This window comes from Dermacentor albipictus, unplaced genomic scaffold, assembly GCF_038994185.2.
Source record: "Dermacentor albipictus isolate Rhodes 1998 colony unplaced genomic scaffold, USDA_Dalb.pri_finalv2 scaffold_32, whole genome shotgun sequence".
Taxonomy (NCBI): domain Eukaryota; kingdom Metazoa; phylum Arthropoda; class Arachnida; order Ixodida; family Ixodidae; genus Dermacentor; species Dermacentor albipictus.
In genome coordinates, this window is record NW_027225586.1 from 2,400,759 (window position 1) to 2,412,856 (window position 12,098).

Sequence of the window (12,098 nt, forward strand, 5' to 3'; positions counted from 1 at the left end):
AAAAAGGCGCGGTTAAACGACAGGAGTAACTATGACACCCTTTAGGTGCGGCTAGCGCAGTACAGCTCTTGCGCGGTCTGGTGCGAATGAACTGGCATGGACTGACAGAATCCACTGTCCAAATACAACAAACCATTCTGGGGGCCGTTGAGCATGCTGACGCAGTGTGATTTCTGCACAGTGCTCTAAATGTCGAAGTGAAAAAATGAAAAAAAAAGCGTGGATAAAAGACAGGAGTAAGAATGACTCCCTTGCAGTGTGGATTGAGCTGTGCCGCTTTGCAATTTCCGTTGCGCTTCAACTGGTATGGACCGGGAGAATCTGACTGTCCATTGAAAACAAAGCATTGCGAGGACTTTTGACCATGCTGATGCAATGTGATCTCTGCCCAGTCCCCTATATGTCAACTTGATAAAATCAACAAGGCGTGGGTAAACGAAGAGACTAACAATGACTCCCATGAGGTGCGACTAGAGCAGCACGGCTCTGCACTGTCTGGTGTGGCTTACCTGGCATGCACCGGGGGAATCTCACTGTGCACTTAAAACAAATGATTGTGAAGGCTGTTGCCGATGCTGACACAATGTGATTTCTGCCCAGTGCTATTTAATGTCAACGTGAAGAAATGCAAGAAGGTGTGTGTAAGCTATGAGAGTAACAATGACTCCCTTGAGGTGCGACTAGAACAGTGCAGCTTTTGCACAGTCTGCTGCACTCCAGCTGGCATAGATCGGGGGAATCCGACTGTCCATTTAAAACAAATGATTGCGAGGGCCGTCGACCATGCTGACGCAATGTGATTTCTGCCCAGTGCTCTAAACGTGAAACTGAAGTAAATAAAAAAGGCATGGATAAACTACAGGAGTCACAATGACTCCCTTGTGGTGCGGCTATCGCAGTGCGGCTCTTGCGTGGTCTTGTGTGCCTCAACTGGCATGGACCGGCGGAATCATCATCAGCATCAGCCTGGTTACGCCTACTGCAGGGCAAAGGCCTCTCCCGTACATCTCCAACAACCCCGATCATGTACTATGTGTGGCCATGTCGTCCCTGCAAACTTCTTAATCTCATGCGCCCGCCTAACTTTCTGCCGCCCTCTGCTAAGCTTCCCTTCCCTTGGAATCCATTCCGTAACCCTTAATGACCATCGGTTATCTTCCCTCCTCATTTCGTATCCTGCCCATGCCCATTTCTTTTTCTTGATTTCAACTACGATGTCATTAACTCGCGTTTGTTCCCTCACCCAATCTGCTCTTTTCTTATCCTTTAACGTTGCACCTATCATTCTTCTTTCCATAGCTCGTTGCGTCGTCCTCAATTTGAGCAGAACCCATTTCGTAAGCCTCCAGGTTTCTGCCCCATAGGTGAGTACTGGTAAGACACAGGTATTATATACTTTCCTCTTGAGGGGATAATGGCAACCTGCTAATCATCATCTGAGAATGCCTGCCAAACGCACCCCAGCCCATTCTTGTTCTTCTGAATATTTCTGTCTCATGATCCGCATCCGCTGTCACTACCTGCCCTAAGTTGATGTAATCCCTTACGACTTCTAGTGCCTCGCTGCCAATTGTAAATTGCTGTTTTCTTCCGAGACTGTTAAGCATTACCTTAGTTTCCTGCAGATTAATTTTTAGACCCACTCTTCTGCTTTGCCTATCCAGGTCAGTGAACATGCATTGCAATTGGTCCCCTGAGGTACTAAGGAAGGCAATGTCATCAGCGAATCGCGAGTTACTAAGCTATTCTCGATTAACTTTTATCCCCAAATCTTCCCAATCCATGTCTCTGAATACCTCCTGTAAAATAAAATGCCCAAATAAAACAAAGCATTTTGGGGGCCGTTGACCATGCTGACGCAATGTGATTTCTGCCCAGGTCTGTAAATGTCAACGTGCAGAAATGAAAAAAAGCGTGGTTAAACGACAGGAGTAAGAATTACTCCCTTGCAGTGTGCATTCAGCTGTGCCGCTTTGCACTTTCCATTGCGCTTCAACTGGTATAGACCGGGGGAATCCGACTGTCCATTTAAAACAAAGCATTGCGGGGACTTTTGACCATGCTGACGCAATGTGATTTCTGCCCAGTCCCCTATATGTCAACTTGATAAAATCAACAAGGCGTGGGTAAACGAAGAGACTAACAATGACTCCCATGAGGTGCGACTAGAGCAGCACAGCTTTGCACTGTCTGGTGTGGTTTACCTGTCATGCACCGGGGGAATCTCACTGTGCACTTAAAACAAATGATTGTGAAGGCTGTTGCCGATGCTGACACAATGTGATTTCTGCCCAGTGCTATTTAATGTCAACGTGAAGAAATGCAAGAAGGTGTGTATGCAATGAGAGTAACAATGACTCCCTCGAGGTGCGACTAGAGCAGTGCGGCTCTTGCGCAGTCTGCTGCACTCCAACTGGCATAGATCGGGGGAATCCGACTGTCCATTTAAAACAAATGATTACGCGGGCCGTTCACCATGCTGACGCAATGTGATTTCTGCCTAGTGCTCTAAACGGCAAAGTGATGAAATAAAGAAATGCCTGGATAAAGGACAGGTGTAAGAGTGACTCCTGTGAGGTGCGGCTGGAGCAGTGCAGGTCTTGCGCGGTATGGTACGCCTCAACTGGCATGGACGGGCGGAATTCACTGTCCAAATGAAACAAAGCATTCTGGGAGCCAGTGCTCTAAATGTCAACGTGAAGAAATGCAAAAGGTGGGTATAAAGGACAGGAGTAAGAATGACTCCCGTGCAGAGTTTATTGAGCAGTTTCGCTTTGTGCTATCCATTGTGCTTCATTTGGTATGGACCGGTGGAATCCAACTGTCCATTAAAACAAAGCTTTGCGAAGACTTTTGATCATGCTGACGTAATGTGACTTCTGCCCAGCGCCCTAAATGTCAACGTGAAGAAATGCAACAAGGCATGGCTACACAAAGCGAGTAACAATGGCTCTCTTAAGGTGCGGCTAGAGCAGTGTGGCGCTTGCGCTGCCTGGTGCGCTTCAACTGGCATGGACCGGGAGAATCCGACTCTCCAAATAAAACAATGCATTTTGAGGGCCGTTGACCATGCTGACGCAATGTGATTTCTGCCCAGGTCTGTAAATGTCAACGTGCAGAAATGAAAAAAAGGCGTGGTTCAAGGACAGGAGTAAGAATGACTCCCTTGCAGTGTGGATTCAGGAGTGGCGCTTTATGCTATCTGTTGTGCTTCAACTGGCATGGACCGGCTGAAACTGACTGTCCACTTAAAACAAAGCATTGCAAGGACTTTTGACGATGCTGACGCAATGTGATTTGTGCCCAGGGCTCTAAATGTCAATGTGAGGAAATGGAACAAAGCGTGGGTGAAGGACGTTAGTAACAATGACTCCCTTGAGGTGCGGCTAGAACAGTGCTGCTTTGCACTGTCTGGTGTGGTTCAACTGGAATGCACAGGGGGAATCTTACTGTGCTTTTAAAAGATATAATTGCGAGGGCGGTTGACCATTTTTATGCAAGGTGATTTGTGCCCAGTGCCCTAAATGTCAACCTGAAGAAATAGAACAAGGCGTGGGGGAGCTAAGTGAGTAACAATGACTCCCTTGAGCTGCGACTAGAGCAGTGCGGCTCTAGCGCTGCCTGGTGCGCTTCAACTGGGATAGATCGGGGTAATCCGACTGTCCATTTAAAACAAATGATTGCGAGGGCCGTTGACCATGCCGACGCAATTTGATTTCTGCCTAGTGCTTTAAACGTGAAATAAATAAATTAAGGAAAGGGCTGGATAAACGACAGGAGTAACTATGACACCCTTTAGGTGCGGCTAGCGCAGTGCAGCTCTTGCGCGGTCTGGTGCGAATGAACTGGCACGGACTGACAGAATCCACTGTCCAAATAAAACAAACCATTCTGGGGGCCGTTGAGCATGCTGACGCAGTGTGATTTCTGCACAGTGCTCTAAATGTCGAAGTGAAAAAATGAAAAAAAAGCGTGGATAAAAGACAGGAGTAAGAATGACTCCCTTGCAGTGTGGATTGAGCTGTGCCGCTTTGCACTTTCCGTTGCGCTTCAACTGGTATGGACCGGGAGAATCTGACTGTCCATTGAAAACAAAGCATTGCGAGGACTTTTGACCATGCTGATGCAATGTGATCTCTGCCCAGTCCCCTATATGTCAACTTGATAAAATCAACAAGGCGTGGGTAAACGAAGAGACTAACAATGACTCCCATGAGGTGCGACTAGAGCAGCACGGCTCTGCACTGTCTGGTGTGGCTTACCTGGCATGCACCGGGGGAATCTCACTGTGCACTTAAAACAAATGATTGTGAAGGCTGTTGCCGATGCTGACACAATGTGATTTCTGCCCAGTGCTATTTAATGTCAACGTGAAGAAATGCAAGAAGGTGTGTGTAAGCTATGAGAGTAACAATGACTCCCTTGAGGTGCGACTAGAACAGTGCAGCTTTTGCACAGTCTGCTGCACTCCAGCTGGCATAGATCGGGGGAATCCGACTGTCCATTTAAAACAAATGATTGCGAGGGCCGTCGACCATGCTGACGCAATGTGATTTCTGCCCAGTGCTCTAAACGTGAAACTGAAGTAAATAAAAAAGGCATGGATAAACTACAGGAGTCACAATGACTCCCTTGTGGTGCGGCTATCGCAGTGCGGCTCTTGCGTGGTCTTGTGTGCCTCAACTGGCATGGACCGGCGGAATCATCATCAGCATCAGCCTGGTTACGCCTACTGCAGGGCAAAGGCCTCTCCCGTACATCTCCAACAACCCCGATCATGTACTATGTGTGGCCATGTCGTCCCTGCAAACTTCTTAATCTCATGCGCCCGCCTAACTTTCTGCCGCCCTCTGCTAAGCTTCCCTTCCCTTGGAATCCATTCCGTAACCCTTAATGACCATCGGTTATCTTCCCTCCTCATTTCGTATCCTGCCCATGCCCATTTCTTTTTCTTGATTTCAACTACGATGTCATTAACTCGCGTTTGTTCCCTCACCCAATCTGCTCTTTTCTTATCCTTTAACGTTGCACCTATCATTCTTCTTTCCATAGCTCGTTGCGTCGTCCTCAATTTGAGCAGAACCCATTTCGTAAGCCTCCAGGTTTCTGCCCCATAGGTGAGTACTGGTAAGACACAGGTATTATATACTTTCCTCTTGAGGGGATAATGGCAACCTGCTAATCATCATCTGAGAATGCCTGCCAAACGCACCCCAGCCCATTCTTCTTCTTCTGAATATTTCTGTCTCATGATCCGCATCCGCTGTCACTACCTGCCCTAAGTTGATGTAATCCCTTACGACTTCTAGTGCCTCGCTGCCAATTGTAAATTGCTGTTTTCTTCCGAGACTGTTAAGCATTACTTTAGTTTCCTGCAGATTAATTTTTAGACCCACTCTTCTGCTTTGCCTATCCAGGTCAGTGAACATGCATTGCAATTGGTCCCCTGAGGTACTAAGGAAGGCAATGTCATCAGCGAATCGCGAGTTACTAAGCTATTCTCGATTAACTTTTATCCCCAAATCTTCCCAATCCATGTCTCTGAATACCTCCTGTAAAATAAAATGCCCAAATAAAACAAAGCATTTTGGGGGCCGTTGACCATGCTGACGCAATGTGATTTCTGCCCAGGTCTGTAAATGTCAACGTGCAGAAATGAAAAAAAGCGTGGTTAAACGACAGGAGTAAGAATTACTCCCTTGCAGTGTGCATTCAGCTGTGCCGCTTTGCACTTTCCATTGCGCTTCAACTGGTATAGACCGGGGAATCCGACTGTCGATTTAAAACAAAGCATTGCGGGGACTTTTGACCACGCTGACGCAATGTGATTTCAGCCCAGTCCCCTATATGTCAACTTGATAAAATGCAACAAGGCGTGGGTAAACGAAGAGACTAACAATGACTCCCATGAGGTGCGACTAGAGCAGCACAGGTCTGCACTGTCTGGTGTGGCTTACCTGGCATGCACCGCGGGAATCTCACTGTGCACTTAAAACAAACGATTGTGAAGGCTGTTGCCGATGCTGACACTATGTGATTTCTGCCCAGTGCTATTTAATGTCAACGTGAAGAAATGCAAGAAGGTCTGTATGCGATGAGAGTAACAATGACTCCCTCGAGGTGCGACTAGAGCAGTGCGGCTCTTGCGCAGTCTGCTGCACTCCAACTGGCATAGATCGGTGGAATCCGACTGTCCATTTAAAACAAATAATTGCGTGGGCCGTTCACCATGCTGACGCAATGTGATTTCTGCCTAGTGCTCTAAACGGCAAAGTGATGAAATAAAGAAATGCCTGGATAAAGGACAGGTGTAAGAGTGACTCCTGTGAGGTGCGGCTGGAGCAGTGCAGCTCTTGCGCGGTATGGTACGCCTCAACTGGCATGGACGGGCGGAATTCACTGTCCAAATGAAACAAAGCATTCTGCGAGCCAGTGCTCTAAATATCAACGTGAAGAAATGCAAAAAGGTGGGTATAAAGGACAGGAGTAAGAATGACTCCCGTGCAGAGTTTATTGAGCAGTTTCGCTTTGTGCTATCCATTGTGCTTCATTTGGTATGGACCGGTGGAATCCAACTGTCCATTAAAACAAAGCTTTGCGAAGACTTTTGATCATGCTGACGTAATGTGACTTCTGCCCAGCGCTCTAAATGTCAACGTGAAGAAATGCAACAAGGCATGGCTACACAAAGCGAGTAACAATCGCTCTCTTGAGGTGCGGCTAGAGCAGTGTGGCGCTTGCGCTGCCTGGTGCGCTTCAACTGGCATGGACCGGGAGAATCCGACTCTCCAAATAAAACAATGCATTTTGAGGGCCGTTGACCATGCTGACGCAATGTGATTTCTGCCCAGGTCTGTAAATGTCAACGTGCAGAAATGAAAAAAAGGCGTGGTTAAACGACAGGAGTAAGAATGACTCCCTTGCAGTGTGCATTCAGCTGTGCCGCTTTGCACTTTCCATTGCGCTTGAACTGGTATAGACCGGGGGAATCCGACTGTCCATTTAAAGCAAAGCATTGCGGGGACTTTTGACCACGCTGACGCAATGTGATTTCTGCCCAGTCCCCTATATGTCAACTTGATAAAATGCAACAAGGCGTGGGTAAACGAAGAGACTAACAATGACTCCCATGAGGTGCGACTAGAGCAGCACAGGTCTGCACTGTCTGGTGTGGCTTACCTGGCATGCACCGCGGGAATCTCACTGTGCACTTAAAACAAACGATTGTGAAGGCTGTTGCCGATGCTGACACTATGTGATTTCTGCCCAGTGCTACTTAATGTCAACGTGAAGAAATGCAAGAAGGTGTGAATGCGATGAGAGTAACAATGACTCCCGCGAGGTGCGACTAGAGCAGTGCGGCTCTTGCGCAGTCTGCTGCACTCCAACTGGCATAGATCGGGGGAATCCGACTGTCCATTTAAAACAAATAATTGCGCGGGCCATTCACCATGCTGACGCAAGGTGATTTCTGCCTAGTGCTATAAACGGCAAAGTGATGAAATAAAGAAATGCCTGGATAAAGGACAGGTGTAAGAGTGACTCCTGTGAGGTGCGGCTGGAGCAGTGCAGCTCTTGCGCGGTATGGTACGCCTCAACTGGCATGGACGGGCGGAATTCACTGTCCAAATGAAACAAAGCATTCTGGGAGCCAGTGCTCTAAATGTCAACGTGAAGAAATGCAAAAAGGTGGGTATAAAGGACAGGAGTAAGAATGACTCCCGTGCAGAGTTTATTGAGCAGTTTCGCTTTGTGCTATCCATTGTGCTTCATTTGGTATGGACCGGTGGAATCCAACTGTCCATTAAAACAAAGCTTTGCGAAGACTTTTGATCATGCTGACGTAATGTGACTTCTGCCCAGCGCTCTAAATGTCAACGTGAAGAAATGCAACAAGGCATGGCAACACAAAGCGAGTAACAATGGCTCTCTTGAGGTGCGGCTAGAGCAGTGTGGCGCTTGCGTGGTCTTGTGTGCCTCAACTGGCATGGACCGGCGGAATCATCATCAGCATCAGCCTGGTTACGCCTACTGCAGGGCAAAGGCCTCTCCCATACATCTCCAACAACCCCGATCATGTACTATGTGTGGCCATGTCGTCCCTGCAAACTTCTTAATCTCATGCGCCCGCCTAACTTTCTGCCGCCCTCTGCTAAGCTTCCCTTCCTTTGGAATCCATTCCGTAACCCTTAATGACCATCGGTTATCTTCCCTCCTCATTTCGTATCCTGCCCATGCCCATTTCTTTTTCTTGATTTCAACTAAGATGTCATTAACTCGCGTTTGTTCCCTCACCCAATCTGCTCTTTTCTTATCCTTTAACGTTACACCTATCATTCTTCTTTCCATAGCTCGTTGCGTCGTCCTCAATTTGAGCAGAACCCATTTCGTAAGCCTCCAGGTTTCTGCCCCATAGGTGAGTACTGGTAAGACACAGGTATTATATACTTTCCTCTGGAGGGGATAATGGCAACCTGCTAATCATCATCTGAGAATGCCTGCCAAACGCACCCCAGCCCATTCTTGTTCTTCTGAATATTTCTGTCTCATGATCCGCATCCGCTGTCACTACCTGCCCTAAGTTGATGTATTCCCTTACGACTTCTAGTGCCTCGCTGCCAATTGTAAATTGCTGTTTTCTTCCGAGAGTGTTAAGCATTACTTTAGTTTCCTGCAGATTAATTTTAGACCCACTCTTCTGCTTTGCCTATCCAGGTCAGTGAACATGCATTGCAATTGGTCCCCTGAGGTACTAAGGAAGGCAATGTCATCAGCGAATCGCGAGTTACTAAGCTATTCTCGATTAACTTTTATCCCCAAATCTTCCCAATCCATGTCTCTGAATAGCTCCTGTAAAATAAAATGCCCAAATAAAACAAAGCATTTTGGGGGCCGTTGACCGTGCTGACGCAGTGTGATTTCTGCACAGTGCTCTAAATGTCAAAGTAAAGAAATGAAAAAAAGGTGTGGATAAACGACATGAGTAAGAATGACTCCCTTGCAGTGTGCATTCAGCTGTGCCGCTTTGCACTTTCCATTGCGCTTGAACTGGTATAGACCGGGGGAATCCGACTGTCGATTTAAAACAAAGCATTTCGGGGACTTTTGACCACGCTGACGCAATGTGATTTCAGCCCAGTCCCCTATATGTCAACTTGTTAAAATGCAACAAGGCGTGGGTAAACGAAGAGACTAACAATGACTCCCATGAGGTGCGACTAGAGCAGCACAGGTCTGCACTGTCTGGTGTGGCTTACCTGGCATGCACCGCGGGAATCTCACTGTGCACTTAAAACAAACGATTGTGAAGGCTGTTGCCGATGCTGACACTATGTGATTTCTGCCCAGTGCTATTTAATGTCAACGTGAAGAAATGCAAGAAGGTCTGTATGCGATGAGAGTAACAATGACTCCCTCGAGGTGCGACTAGAGCAGTGCGGCTCTTGCGCAGTCTGCTGCACTCCAACTGGCATAGATCGGTGGAATCCGACTGTCCATTTAAAACAAATAATTGCGTGGGCCGTTCACCATGCTGACGCAATGTGATTTCTGCCTAGTGCTCTAAACGGCAAAGTGATGAAATAAAGAAATGCCTGGATAAAGGACAGGTGTAAGAGTGACTCCTGTGAGGTGCGGCTGGAGCAGTGCAGCTCTTGCGCGGTATGGTACGCCTCAACTGGCATGGACGGGCGGAATTCACTGTCCAAATGAAACAAAGCATTCTGCGAGCCAGTGCTCTAAATATCAACGTGAAGAAATGCAAAAAGGTGGGTATAAAGGACAGGAGTAAGAATGACTCCCGTGCAGAGTTTATTGAGCAGTTTCGCTTTGTGCTATCCATTGTGCTTCATTTGGTATGGACCGGTGGAATCCAACTGTCCATTAAAACAAAGCTTTGCGAAGACTTTTGATCATGCTGACGTAATGTGACTTCTGCCCAGCGCCCTAAATGTCAACGTGAAGAAATGCAACAAGGCATGGCTACACAAAGCGAGTAACAATGGCTCTCTTAAGGTGCGGCTAGAGCAGTGTGGCGCTGGCGCTGCCTGGTGCGCTTCAACTGGCATGGACCGGGAGAATCCGACTCTCCAAATAAAACAATGCATTTTGAGGGCCGTTGACCATGCTGACGCAATGTGATTTCTGCCCAGGTCTGTAAATGTCAACGTGCAGAAATGAAAAAAAGGCGTGGTTCAAGGACAGGAGTAAGAATGACTCCCTTGCAGTGTGGATTCAGGAGTGGCGCTTTATGCTATCTGTTGTGCTTCAACTGGCATGGACCGGCTGAAACTGACTGTCCACTTAAAACAAAGCATTGCAAGGACTTTTGACGATGCTGACGCAATGTGATTTGTGCCCAGGGCTCTAAATGTCAATGTGAGGAAATGGAACAAAGCGTGGGTGAAGGACGTTAGTAACAATGACTCCCTTGAGGTTCGGCTAGAACAGTGCTGCTTTGCACTGTCTGGTGTGGTTCAACTGGAATGCACAGGGGGAATCTTACTGTGCTTTTAAAAGATATAATTGCGAGGGCGGTTGACCATTTTTATGCAAGGTGATTTGTGCCCAGTGCCCTAAATGTCAACCTGAAGAAATAGAACAAGGCGTGGGGGAGCTAAGTGAGTAACAATGACTCCCTTGAGCTGCGACTAGAGCAGTGCGGCTCTAGCGCTGCCTGGTGCGCTTCAACTGGGATAGATCGGGGTAATCCGACTGTCCATTTAAAACAAATGATTGCGAGGGCCGTTGACCATGCCGACGCAATTTGATTTCTGCCTAGTGCTTTAAACGTGAAATAAATAAATTAAGGAAAGGGCTGGATAAACGACAGGAGTAACTATGACACCCTTTAGGTGCGGCTAGCGCAGTGCAGCTCTTGCGCGGTCTGGTGCGAATGAACTGGCACGGACTGACAGAATCCACTGTCCAAATAAAACAAACCATTCTGGGGGCCGTTGAGCATGCTGACGCAGTGTGATTTCTGCACAGTGCTCTAAATGTCGAAGTGAAAAAATGAAAAAAAAAGCGTGGATAAAAGACAGGAGTAAGAATGACTCCCTTGCAGTGTGGATTGAGCTGTGCCGCTTTGCACTTTCCGTTGCGCTTCAACTGGTATGGACCGGGAGAATCTGACTGTCCATTTAAAACAAAGCATTGCGAGGACTTTTGACCATGCTGATGCAATGTGATCTCTGCCCAGTCCCCTATATGTCAACTTGATAAAATCATCAAGGCGTGGGTAAACGAAGAGACTAACAATGACTCCCATGAGGTGCGACTAGAGCAGCACGGCTCTGCACTGTCTGGTGTGGCTTACCTGGCATGCACCGGGGGAATCTCACTGTGCACTTAAAACAAATGATTGTGAAGGCTGTTGCCGATGCTGACACTATGTGATTTCTGCCCAGTGCTATTTAATGTCAACGTGAAGAAATGCAAGAAGGTGTGTGTAAGCGGTGAGAGTAACAATGACTCCCTTGAGGTGCGACTAGAGCAGTGCAGCTTTTGCACAGTCTGCTGCACTCCAGCTGGCATAGATCGGGGGAATCCGACTGTCCATTTAAAACAAATGATTGCGAGGGCCGTCGGCCATGCTGACGCAATGTGATTTCTGCCCAGTGCTCTAAACGTGAAACTGAAGTAAATAAAAAAGGCATGGATAAACTACAGGAGTCACAATGACTCCCTTGTGGTGCGGCTATCGCAGTGCGGCTCTTGCGTGGTCTTGTGTGCCTCAACTGGCATGGACCGGCGGAATCATCATCAGCATCAGCCTGGTTACGCCTACTGCAGGGCAAAGGCCTCTCCCATACATCTCCAACAACCCCGATCATGTACTATGTGTGGCCATGTCGTCCCTGCAAACTTCTTAATCTCATGCGCCCGCCTAACTTTCTGCCGCCCTCTGCTAAGCTTCCCTTCCCTTGGAATCCATTCCGTAACCCTTAATGACCATCGGTTATCTTCCCTCCTCATTTCGTATCCTGCCCATGCCCATTTCTTTTTCTTGATTTCAACTAAGATGTCATTAACTCGCGTTTGTTCCCTCACCCAATCTGCTCTTTTCTTATCCTTTAACGTTACACCTATCATTCTTC